The sequence below is a fragment of a genome, unplaced genomic scaffold (genome assembly GCF_019419815.1).
Source record: "Pyrus x bretschneideri cultivar Hongxiangsu unplaced genomic scaffold, Pyrus_bretschneideri_v1 Contig75, whole genome shotgun sequence".
NCBI lineage: Eukaryota > Viridiplantae > Streptophyta > Magnoliopsida > Rosales > Rosaceae > Pyrus > Pyrus x bretschneideri.
In genome coordinates, this window is record NW_025999815.1 from 417,855 (window position 1) to 430,611 (window position 12,757).

At 38.7% G+C, this 12,757-nt stretch overlaps 1 long non-coding RNA gene across 4 annotated transcripts; it reads left to right on the forward strand.

Annotated features, from left to right (window-relative positions):
• Positions 1–1,349: 1,349 nt before the first annotated feature.
• LOC125472851 lies at positions 1,350–5,166 on the forward strand. Of its 4 annotated transcripts, XR_007254786.1 has the most exons (4): positions 1,350–1,593; positions 2,255–2,998; positions 4,671–4,953; positions 5,108–5,159. It is a non-coding gene; the product is annotated as an uncharacterized LOC125472851 (long non-coding RNA). The 4 variants fall into 4 exon arrangements; XR_007254784.1 differs by having other exon boundaries at positions 4,671–5,166; XR_007254785.1 differs by having other exon boundaries at positions 2,255–2,993; positions 4,671–5,166.
• Positions 5,167–12,757: the final 7,591 nt, after the last annotated feature.

Below are 12,757 nucleotides of genomic sequence, written 5' to 3' on the forward strand. Positions count from 1 at the left end.
TTGGCGAATCAATCAGAGGAGAGTCGTTTGACAAAATGGACATAGAGATAGCACATTGGTTTGTACTTAACAATTGTCATGAGACAATTACCTACCTAGATGAGCATGAAGAGTTGATCAAGCGGGAACATCCTTCACATTTATATGCCAAAATGCATCGTGAATTGTTTCCTCGATTGTTTTGTGAAAATGTAAGTTGTTCATGTTTTGGGTTATTTGCATAATTGTAAATGTTAAACTAACTCGACAACTTTAGGTGAAGAAATTGAAAGAAATGAATTAGCCCGCTTACACTGAAGAATTGTACAACTTGGCGATTGGGCCTCTAAACACATAATTGTACTTCGGTTGTCATGTAAATGGCCTCAAGTTTTTGGCAGCTGATCATGATGACAAGCTTTGCATGCAAAATAGTGGGGTACATGTCCCAGGTGCGGGCGACATTGTAGACATTGATTTCTATGGAAAACTGACAAGGGTTATGCAATTGCTTTACAAAGACCGGTGTCAAGTCATCCTATTTAAGTGTCGCTGGTTTGATACAAACCCACATCAAGTTGAAGGTGTTAAGTGATATGATGGTTTGTTATCGATCAACACTAACAGATGTTGGTATAACGACGACCCCTACATTTTTGGCAATGATGGCTAAATAAATTTTCCATATTGATGACCCCAAGGGTGGAAGGGATGGGAAGTAGTTCAGAAGATTGAGCACAGAGGGCTGTATGATATTCTGGACTGAGATCATGCTGCCGATAATGACTATGGTGATGTTGCTAACCAACAATTGGAGACTTCAATAGCACGTGGTGCAGATACACTACAGATATGACTATTGTAAAAGAATCGTATCAGATAGCCAGAGGTCCTGAAATTGAAATACCGATCGACTCCATTATGATTGATCTTAGGGATCTACCGCGATACAATGCAACCGAGCACGCAAACGATGAAGTTCACATGCCTACAAACGCTGAGGAATGGGAGTTTGAATCTGACGATAGTGATGATCTTTATTCTAGTTCATATGAGGATTAATGAAAATTTGTGGTGTAAATGTAATGATATGTATTGAATGGTATTTAAAAATGTTGTATACAAACAAAAATTTTCTTTAAAATTTAATTTGTAACAAACTTAATTAAAAAAAAATTATTTTTTTATTTAAAACAAAAAATAAATTAAATTTACAGTTATGCACAACGACATTTTACACATGTTTGTCACGCAATTATTAAAAAATTCAATTTTTTTTAAAACTGTTGGCGCGACGAAAGTTTACACACCTTCGTCACACAAACATGTAAAATTTTGATTTTTTTTTTGCCAAAATTGGACTCGTTTATTTCGGCGCCTTAACTCTCTCTCTCTCAATCTCTTTCTCGATTCTATCTCAGACTCACTCAAATTTGGGCTCCTGTCTCTCGATTCTCTCAAGCTCATATGTCACTCTCTTGCACTGTCTTTATCTCAGACTCACTATCTCAAGCTCATCTCTCCCTTTCTCGCAGTCTCTCTGTCACTCCCCCTTTTGCATCCGTAGCACTTCGACGCCACACCCTCTCCTTGCCGCCGCCACAACATTACTAGGTAAGCACCCAGACTCCCTTAATTCATCTCCCTTAATTCAATTATTTTTAAGTGCAATTTTCTCAATTGTTCTAATTACAACATTTAGGGATTTAGGGTTGGAATTAGGAATACTGGGATTTAGGGTTGGAATTGGATTGGAAGTGGGAATTGTGGTTGTTGTTTCACTTTGGTTAACGAACTAAGTCATGTAGTTGCTCACGATGTAAGGTTTTTGAATTAGGGTTTGAATTACAAATTTATAACTTGGGGATTTTTTTTTTTTTTTTTTTTTTTGTTTTTGGGGTGGTTTTAATTTTGAGAAATTAGTAAGGAGAATGGCAATATATAGGATGTTAAAGTAGTCACTTTTTCCCTTCTCTCTGTTTTGAGATTATAATCTTTGAGCAGAAATACAATCTCTGTATTGGATATCTGAACACGATCTGTTTATGGAAAAATTTAATCAGTAATTGAACTATTCACTCTATTTATACACAGTTGTGAGTCAAAAACGCTTTTCAGTTTATGACTGGATTATTATTTCTTGCGTTTATTCACGGAGCATCACTTGTTTTTCCAATGTGAACGGAATGGTTGTTTCTTGCGCTTCTTCACGGAGCATCACTTGTTTTTCCAATGTGAGTTTAGTCGTGTGCTATGTTATTGTTGTTCCTTGCAGCTGGATGTGGCATCTGTGGAAGGCAAGGATTTCTGCGAGTATTGGCAGATGCTCTGTGCCCGGTTTCGTGGTAATGACCGAAGGGAGGAACTGATGCAGGAGTGTGTGTTTATCATGTGGTGCATATGGAAGAGCAGGAATGAAATGGTGTTTAAGGGAATCTTGGCTAATCCCATGGAGATGGTGAATTTGGTAAGGGGTCATATCTTGGAGTTTAGAGCTGGGCAATGCAATAAGCGGAGTGAAGATGGTGGTGCCACGGAGGGGAGTGTTGACAGCTTTGCAGGGTTACGGGTTCGATGGAAGAGGCCTCCTTTTGGGGTGATGAAGATCAATTGTGATGGTGCATGGTGTGGAAAGACATGCAAGGGTAGTTATGGATGGGTTTTGCAGGATTTCGCTGGCTTGTTGCAAGCTGCTGGTGGGGAAGGGGGGTTATTCTTTAACTCGGCAGCAATGGCAGAAGCTGCTGCTATCCGTGTAGCTTTGCGGGTCTGTTGCGAGCTGGGTTATGCGGATGTGGAACTTGAATCTGATTCTTAGGTTCTTATTCGAATGCTTACGGGAGAGTACATGATCGATGCTACTTTGGAATGCGTTATTCATGATATACCTCTTCTGGTATCTCAATTTTGAAGGGTGAGGTTTGGTTTTGTTAAGCGGTGTGGAAATGCTGCTGCGCATGCCGTGGCCTCATATGTGGCCTCACATGAAGGTGCTTTTCGTTGGGATGCAATTGGTCAGGTGTTTTTATTTAATGTTCTTACTCAAGATGTAAACATTTCTGTTAGAATCTAATAAAGTTTACCTTTGACAAAAAAAAAAAAAAATGACAAGTTTTCTTTGTGTTTATTACAAAATTAGTAATAGAATAAAAGATATTGTTGTTTTTTTATTATCTTTCATTATTTGAGTGGGGAATATAATTTTTATACAAATTGCTTCCTGATTGCGCTTATGATTGGTTTCTATATTTACTTTTAATGCTTACTATATTAATGGCATCATGTACTTCCTAAGTTTTCACGGTCATGTGTTTCTATGGTTCTGTATGTATTTGTGTGATGTTCATCCCGACCTTGAATGCATAAACTAGCTGGATGAAGAGGTTTTGTTGTTATTGTCTTGCCCAAAACAAGGATTTCATTGAGGGCTAAATAGATTTCTTTTAACCAGTGTTCTGAAAATAGGTCTAGGCGGCCGCATAGGCACTAGGCAGTGAAGGCCCGCCCTGATTTTGGGCAAATCATTTCGAAAAATCGGTCTGGAGCTAGGCGGTCCTAGGTGGAGAGCACTGTTGAGGGGATACATACAAAGAAAAGAAATAAACTAGATACAACAAGGTTAAAGAACTTAGTCTATGTCCAATCCAATGCAAGGATCATGATTCATGAACAAGAATAATTTAGTCTATCATCCAAATCCTCCTCATTATGATTATATGCTTACTATTTTTTAAATATTGAACTTTTTGGATGTATATATAATTTGTGTATTCTTCTACTTCTATTTTTGCATTTTATCATTCTTTTATTATTCATACAAGTATAGTTTTTTTTTTTTTTTTTTTTTTTTTTTTTTTTTTTTTTTTTTTTCTGTGTGTAAATAAACACTTATTTACATGATATATAATAAATTTACATAAATCTGCCTTGACCCCGCCTAGCCGCCTAGGCGCTAGGCCCCTGCCCACCACCTGACTAGCGCCTATCGATTTTTAGAACCTTACTTTTAACTGTGTTCTTATGTCATCGGGGAAGGTTAGAGTTCTTTATCCTTTTTCGTATTTCAGTCAATTGATGTATCTTTCGACGTATGTGTTGAGTGCTTCGTGAAAATGGATTTATGTTGTCTAAATGGTTGTGTTTCAGTTGCCTTTTTTGAGCTTCTTCCTTCCTGTCTGATATCTATTTTTTATCATTTTCATTAGATATTAGTTGGTTGCTTTAAGTTTGTATATTCTCGCGTTTTTCCATTGCAGTGTTGAACTCAATGAAATGCTATTATGAATTGGAGTGGTTCCTTTTGTCTTTGAGTGATTCTTATGACAACAATCAGGGAGGAAATCCCTCTCTTTTTTATTAGAATTGGTAGTTTTTTCTTGTTGAATTTGCTCTTTTTCACTAGGTGATCTGAAATAGTCCTTAATTTTTTTCTCTGAATTATTCTTAGTGGATTATAGGGTTTGCTAATGGATTACATCTTAGAGGTTATTGTTCAATTTCCCTTCAAAATATTTGTTGCATCATATATGTCATTGTAGATGGGTCAATTTGGTTGTTTGTTTTTATGAATAAACATGTTCCTTGCAATACTCTTTTTTATTCCTATCCCATGTCTTCATTCACCTTATATATGTAAAATGAAACGCATATAATAAGATGATATCTAAACAGATTCATAATTATTTTCGTAGATGTCGAACTTAATATCAAACCAGCGAGCAGTTAGTAGGGGTAGCTAGACACCTTCTCTGGGAGGTAATGTTGCTGCCACCTCCACACCTGATATGGGCACGACAGGTGTCCTTCTGGTCACGCCATTGGGGCCAATGGTGTCTACGGTTCATGCGTCATCAAATTCTTCGGTGATGCATCCTATCTTAAGCGCCTAACAGACTCATCGACGGCCCTGGAGTTCTGAGGAGGCTCAACCGTCTGGTGAGGCTTCCTCTGTCCATGGAGAGGGGTCCCAGATAGGTAAGCTTGCTCTGTCCATTGATATGCCTGCTTCTGGTTCCATCTTTATTCATAGCCATAATGATATGTTCCTTACAAATATATGAGTGGCACATGTGGTTTGTAATATTTTCTCAAGTTTTGGCTTGCAAATTGACTGCAAACAATAATTCAGAATAGTCTCCATTATTCGGTCGAATAAGAAGCTTCTTAACTGATCCGATTCACGATGCTTCTCTTATAGGTTGGAGGAGCGACGTAAGGTAACTGTTTATTTAATTTAAGTTTTCAATCTTTTTACTCTTTATTACAAACAATTGGTAATCTATGTTAACACTTTTTAAATTTTTTTCAGGGGGGTCAAAGTTTCCGGAAATTGACATGTTCAAGGAGGTGTATGTTCAGCCCGGGGATGAGCTGACGGAGCAGCTTCATGTAAGTTATTTCAATTTTTTAATATTCAATTAGTATTAATATTAATTACATGTATATTCAAATTAATTTGTTTATTTCATTTTTCTAGTCCACCATGCTGTAGAAAGGCCAGACCGTTCTGGAAGAGGTGGCTTCCCAGCTTCCCGTAGAGACCCCAATCGAGGAAGTTTTTCCCCCTGAGGATGCTGGGTTTCAGATCATGACAGACACACTAGATCAAACCCTCAGTTGTCGGCTTAGGAATGTTCACCAAGGGCTTAGGAAAGCCCGCCTTCAGGACCCGTTTACCTCATCCTTTAGACAAAGAACAGAAGAGGTTCAAACACTGACATTTGAAGTGGCGGACCTAAAGCAGCAGATTGTCACCCAACAGGCTTAGATTGCAGCCCAAAACAATTTGATGCACCAAATTCGTCGCGCACTTCAAATTTTTGGCATTAACTTCCCCGACGTTAAACCACCCTCAGAAATGACCTTCCAACCCCCCGCAATAGCTACGACCTCCCAGCCCACCGACATAGTAGCAACACCACTAACCAGCGATTGTAAAGTCGAGGACTACCTATTTTAGTTTTGTTTTAAATTGTTTTCAAATTTAAAAATATTTTTTTCCATTGTATGTACATTTTTAATAATTTTTTTAATTCAATATTTTATTTTTTCATTTTCTATTTTTAATTTCAATAAATTGATTTTTACATAAAAAACAATATTAGCAACATTTAAAAGGAAAAAAAAATATAAAAAAATAATAAATTATATAAAAAAAAAATAATTTTATTATCTTACTGCAATGGCCTCAACATCCGTCGTGCAAGAGTTTGGTGGTCAAATCTCTACCTCTGTCACGCAAGAATTTGGGGGTTGAACCAAGTTTCGTCGCTCGGAACACACAACGATAAATAGTTCCGTCGCGCAATCTTCATTTTGAGCGATGAATAGCTTTCCTCCGTCGCGCAATGCCTGACGTTACAAGCTTTGCACGACGCAGTCTTCGCCGCCCAATGTTTCCGGCGACGATATTGGTCTTTGTGCGACGGTTTCCCCTTCGTTACCCAATCATTTATTCTTAGTAGTGTGGTTTTAAATTTGTATTTTTTTTCCTTTTACAAGAATGATTTATAAATGATTTGAAAAAATAAATTTATTCCAAAAAATAAATATTTCGTTTTTAAATCAATTTTATTTTATTACAAAAAAACAAACATTTTGAATCGTTAAAATAAACAATTTGATTCAAATAACTAAGTATCCTATTCATTCAACAATGTGTCCCTCAAGCCACTTAGTGTATTCGGTTAGTGTATTGAGAATCGAAATTTAGTACTACGGTCTAGGAGTATTTCTTTTCATTTGTAAGTGAGAGTTCTTGGGTCCGATTCTCCTCAAAGGCAAATTTGAACCACATTATTGCTAGCCTATTGTGAGGCTTAGCCCACTCGCTAGCTCTCTAGCGTAGATAATATCAATTGTTCTAAAGAAAAAAAAAAAAAAAAGAAAACAATGTGTCCCTCGAACAAAAAAAAAAACCAAAATTTTTGATGCTATATTTTATTAAATTTGGTTAATGATGATTACAACAAATTTTAACATATGTTACCAATAATGAACCACATAAGGAACTCACAAGTAACATATCTCGTGTAGGAAAAAAAAAAACATAAATAATAAAAGCATAAATTGCATGAAAACTGAAAAAACAATGTCCATCCTATCCTCTTATGCTTAACCCACATCGTAGACTGACTACATGTAAACAAGTAACCAGGATAAAACTCTCTCTTGCAGAAATTATTTGTGCAACCAATCTGGAACCTACAATGTAAACCAATATTGACAGTTAACAAAAACAAAGAACGGTGAGAGAAAGATGCATAAAATTCCAACTAGTTGCAAGGTGCACTTACATGAAGAGAATAGGAATTCAATTTGTTTAGTAATTATGAGTGGGTGGTGGAGGAGACGCATAATAATACGGTGGTGGTGAGGGAGATGGTGGAGGTGGTGACTAATAGACATGAGGAGGAGGTGGTGATGGGGATGGGGGAGGTGGGGATTTATAGATGTAAGGAGGTGGGGGTGACGGAGATGGGGGTGGTGGTGACTTGTAAACATAGGGAGGTGGGGGTGAAGGAGAAGGTGGTGGCGGAGATTTATACCAGATGGAGGAGGAGGTGATGGAGACGATGGTGGTGGTGATTTGTAAATGTAGGGTGGTGGAGGTGATGGGGATGGAGGAGGACAAGGAGGAGGTGACTAGTAAATGTATGATGGAGGAGGTGATGGTGAAGGTGGTGGTGGTGATTTATAAATGTAAGGAGGAGGAGGAGGAGGTGGTGACTTGTAGACATAAGGAGGAGGAGGTGATGGAGATGGGGGTGGGGGTGACTTAAAAATGTAAGGTGGGGGTGGTGATTTATAAATGTAAGGTGGAGGGGGAGATGCAGAAGGAGGAGGTGGTGACTTTTAAAGATAAGGAGGGGGAGGTGATGGAGAAGGAGGTGGTGGTGACTTGTAGATGATAGGAGCATATTTATGCGACTTAAATGGCTTGTTCTCGTACATTTACGTTATGTTTCTTTAGTTATTTTAGTACTTTAAGCTATTTTCGTGTGTTTGTAGTTCCAAAGGGCTAAAGGAGCAAAAAGATGCATTTTGGAGACTTTTGGAGCACTTTTGGGCTAAGGACGGATAGCTTATGCTTGAAGCCAAAGTGTTGGACGAAATTGAAGACCTAATTGGAGCCAAAGTGTTGGAACCTTGTTCTCTTTAGTTTTAGGACATTTAAACCTTTCCTAATCCCAATCATGCCATGCATAACACACATCCATTCTAACACATTGTCATTGCACATGCATTTCCTTCATTAGTTAACCCACATGCACTTATCACTTATCATCACCACATATCATATCACTTAATCACTTATCACTTATCATCACCACTTAACCACTTATCATATCATAACCACATATCATATCACTTATCACTTATCACTTAACATAACATCCACCTACTTCACCTACAACATCCACTTCACCTACAACATCCACCTACTTCACCTACAACATCCACCCACTTCACCTACAACATCCACCTATTTCACCTACAACATCCACCTACTTCACCTACAACATCCACTTCACCTACAACATCCACCTACTTCACCTACAACATCCACCTACTTCACCTACAAATGACATAGCCATATGTTCCCTCCACTACTCCTATAAATACCCTTGCATTCATTCATTCAATTAGCATCTCATTTCATACACAACACACCACAAACACTTCCATTCCTTCCCTAGCCGTGAGTTTCTTTCCATTTTGCATCTTTTCTTCCATCTCCAACCACTTCCCATCCCTCCAAAACACTTCACATAATCCCCAAAGCTCCCCTTAGACCTTGTGCTACAACAACGAGGAAGAGAAGAGTGCCTAAACGTTCATACAATTCAAGTTAGAGTTGTTGGAATGTTTAGGTGTTTCTTTGATTTCAAAGTTTAAATTTAATTCTCTTTGTTTTGTACGTATGAGAGTGGAAGAGAAGAGTGCCTAAACGTTCATACAATTCAAGTTTGAGTTGTTGGAATGTTTAGGGGTTTCTTTGATTTCAAACTTATGAGGAACTAAACCCCCTTTAGCTAGGGGGTGATTCAAAACTATGTTTATATTTGCAATATGAATTGATTAACTTTCGTTGGAATTTCATAAGTTGTGGATTCAATTTGTTTAACCGTTTGATTGATAATTTATTTATGAATGTTTATTAAGAATGCGCGCTTAATTTTCATGCATGAATATGACGCTAGAATATAAGTGAATTTCATCTAATCGTTATGAACTTATATTCACAAGTAGTGGAGGTTGCTTATAAACAATCGCGTTAAACGAATTCTTGGCATAAGTTTCATGCGTATTCCATAGTAACGAATGCCTCGTCAATGTTTATGATTTCCGTTGAACTTAATGATCTTTGTTGAATGTCTCTATCATGCGTATTCCATAGTTAGGGACTTTGATTAAGAATAATTTGGTTGTAATGCGTATTCCATTCAATCCAACGAATCTAGGGAAATCTGAAAGTTAATTTAAGCGGACCTAATTAACTTGGAGCATTGAGTTTCACAACTTATCGAAAGACCAACTGAGAATCAATTTTGTATGCAAGTGTAACATGTGTGGAGAAGAACCCCTTGGCTATTCCATCATCCATATTTTTATTCATATTTACATTTTGCCTTTAATTATATTCTGTCTTTTTAATTTAATATCGTCCAACCACAATTCCCCCCCCCTATTTTGTTAAGTCTTAATCATTCGTTTATGTTTTATTTTTGTATCTTTAAGCTTTTGGAGTCATAAATAAATGCAAATTCATCTAAATCAAGTTCTAGCTTCCATTTGAGTCAATTTGATTGTTTTAGACAATTTGAGTTTTTCAAAGCCATTCTGAGTCATAGTAGTCTTGTTAAGAGTATTTTAATTTAGTTTTTATGTTTTTAAGTCACTTTAGAAGGTTTTAGCAAGCCCTCCTAATCCCCGGTCTAGAACGATCCCTCACTTATCCATTCTACTACAATTGTCAAACGAGGGTTTAATTTGAGTGTCAAGTAATTCTCGCATCAAATTTTGGCGCCGTTGCCGGGGATTAGCAACTTTGCTAATCCTTTGTCTTTATTTTTATATATATATATATTTTTTTTTTTGTTTTTCGTGCATTCTTATTTCAGATTCTTAGTTTGTTTGTTTCCTTGTTTTTTTTAGGTACTGTGTATGACTCGTCGCTCTCGGCCTATTATAGAGAACATCTCCGACTTTGACGGTGATTTTGAACGCACTTTGAGGAGAACGAGGAGTCAACAAGAGCCACCACAACCTCCACCACCACCTAGGCTTGAAGAAGACGAAGTCGGTGTAGAAGAAAAGCCCACGGATCAGATTTTTGAAGAAGAACAAGCCATGGCAGCAGATAATAGAACCATCAAGGAGCTTTCGGCCTCGGGTTTGGATAATGCATTGCCTCTTTGTATCCAATACCCCACGGCTGCAGAGGGGAAGACTGACGAATTTGAACTCAAATCCAGTTTGTTACACCATATTCCGAAATTCCATGGCTTGTCTATGGAAGACCCCAACAAACACTTGAAGGAGTTCGAGGTGGTTTGTTCGAGCATGACCCCCGTCAATGTGGATGGGAGTATACTGAAGATGAAGGCCTTTCCATTTTCACTTATGGACAAGGCCAAAGATTGGCTCTACGAACTAGCCCCGGGAACTGTGACTTCGTGGGAGAGTATGAAGCGTGCTTTCTTGGAGAAATTCTTCCCTACTTCGAGAGTGATTCTCCTACGGAAGAAAATTAGTGGTATTCAACAGAACCATGGTGAGACATTCCCGGCTTATTATGAGCGCTTCAAAGGCCTTGTAGCTTCATGTCCTCAACATCAAATGAAGGAGGAACTTCTCCTTCAATACTTCTATGAGGGCCTTCTTCCTATCGAACGTCAAATGCTTGATGCATCAGCGGGAGGAGCATTGGTGGACAAAACACCAAGGGATGCCAAGATGCTCATAGCCAACCGAGCGCTCAACGCTCAACAATATGAAGGAGTGGGCCAAAGGGAAGGCCCACGGCAACAAAGTGTAAATGAGGTGAGTGTTATTTCTGAAATTCAATCACAGCTTGCTAATCTTACTTCTCTTGTTTCTCAGGTTGTGATTGGTCCAAAAGCACAAGAACACCAAGTTTGTGGCGTATGCTCAATTCAAGGGCATCCATCCGACAATTACCCTCAACTAATCGAGAATGGTGGGTGGGAATCCGCCAATGCAATTGGTTTCCAAGGACAAAATCAAAACAACCCATACTCGAACACTTACAATGCCGGATGGAGGGACCATCCAAACTTCAAATGGAGGGAGCCACAACAAACTGCCCAACAAGGAGGATTTAGGCCAAACCCCCCTGGTTTTTATTCCAAGCCGTATGCACCCCAACAATCTCAACAACCTTCGGCATCATCTCATTCAGGTACGTCTTTGGAAAGTAATCAAGCTATGCAATTACTAACCTCTATTTCACAGGGGTTGCAAAATCAAAACAACCGGATAGAAAATAACGAGAAGGAGATGATGGATATGAAGAAACAAATAGGGCAGATTTCTGAGTTCCTTGGACAGATTAGAGAACAAGGAAAGCTTCCTAGCTCAACCACAGTCAATCCAAAGGGAGGATTCGAATCCGCCAAGGCCATCACCCTAAGGGGTGGAAAAGAAGTTGGGACCGAGCCAAACAATCCCAAATCTACCCAGAAAGTAGATGAAGAGACGACACAACCTGAGGCAGATCACCCTAACTCGGCCAAATCAGGTAATTTAAGTTCAAATTCATGTACTTCACGTCCTAATCTGCCCAATGTACCTTTTCCTCGCAGGTTCATGCAAGAAAAAAAGGAAGAAAGCGAGAAGGACATTCTTGAAACGTTCCGGAAGGTGCAAGTGAACATACCGCTTCTCGATGCAATCAAACAGGTTCCAAAGTATGCTAAATTCCTCAAGGACCTATGCAATACAAAGAGAAGAAGGGCAAACAAAGAGGTAGTGAAGGTAAGCGAGAATGTGTCCGCTGTTTTGCAACGTAAACTGCCTACCAAGTGCAAAGACCCCGGTAGTTTCACAATTCCTTGTGTGATTGGACATAATCGTTTTGAACATGCCATGCTTGATTTAGGTGCATCCATAAATGTCATGCCTTATTCTATTTATGCATCTATGAATTTAGGTGAATTAAAACAAGATGGTGTAATTATACAATTGGCCGATCGTTCTAACGCGTATCCAAAAGGAGTTTTGGAAGATGTGCTTGTGCAGGTGAACCATTTAATTTTTCCGGCTGATTTCTACGTCCTAGACATGGAGGATTCAGCCCATTCTACATCTTTGCCGATTCTCCTTGGTAGGCCATTCATGAAGACGGCCCGAATGAAGATTGATGTATACAAAGGCACCTTGACAATGGAATTCGATGGGGAAGTGATTGATTTTAATATTTCTGAAACTATGAGATATCCCGTTGATGACCATTCTTGTTTTTCCATTGATGTTATCGATTCTTTGGCGCAGGTATACCTTGAAGAATTGAACGAGGACGCCCTGGAAACAACCATCACTAAGGCCATAGAGCGCAAAAATGAAGGATTTGGGCCAATGCAAGGCCACGACAAGGTGGAGGAATTCTTTGCCATGGGTTCTAGTGAAGAAATAATTGAGGTTGTGGCAGCCCTTGAGTCATTGCCACAACAATATGGTAAGGTTCCACTCTCACTTTCAAATTCGGTTTCCACTAAGATGCTACCTTCTGTTGTTCAGGCACCATCGCTTGAAC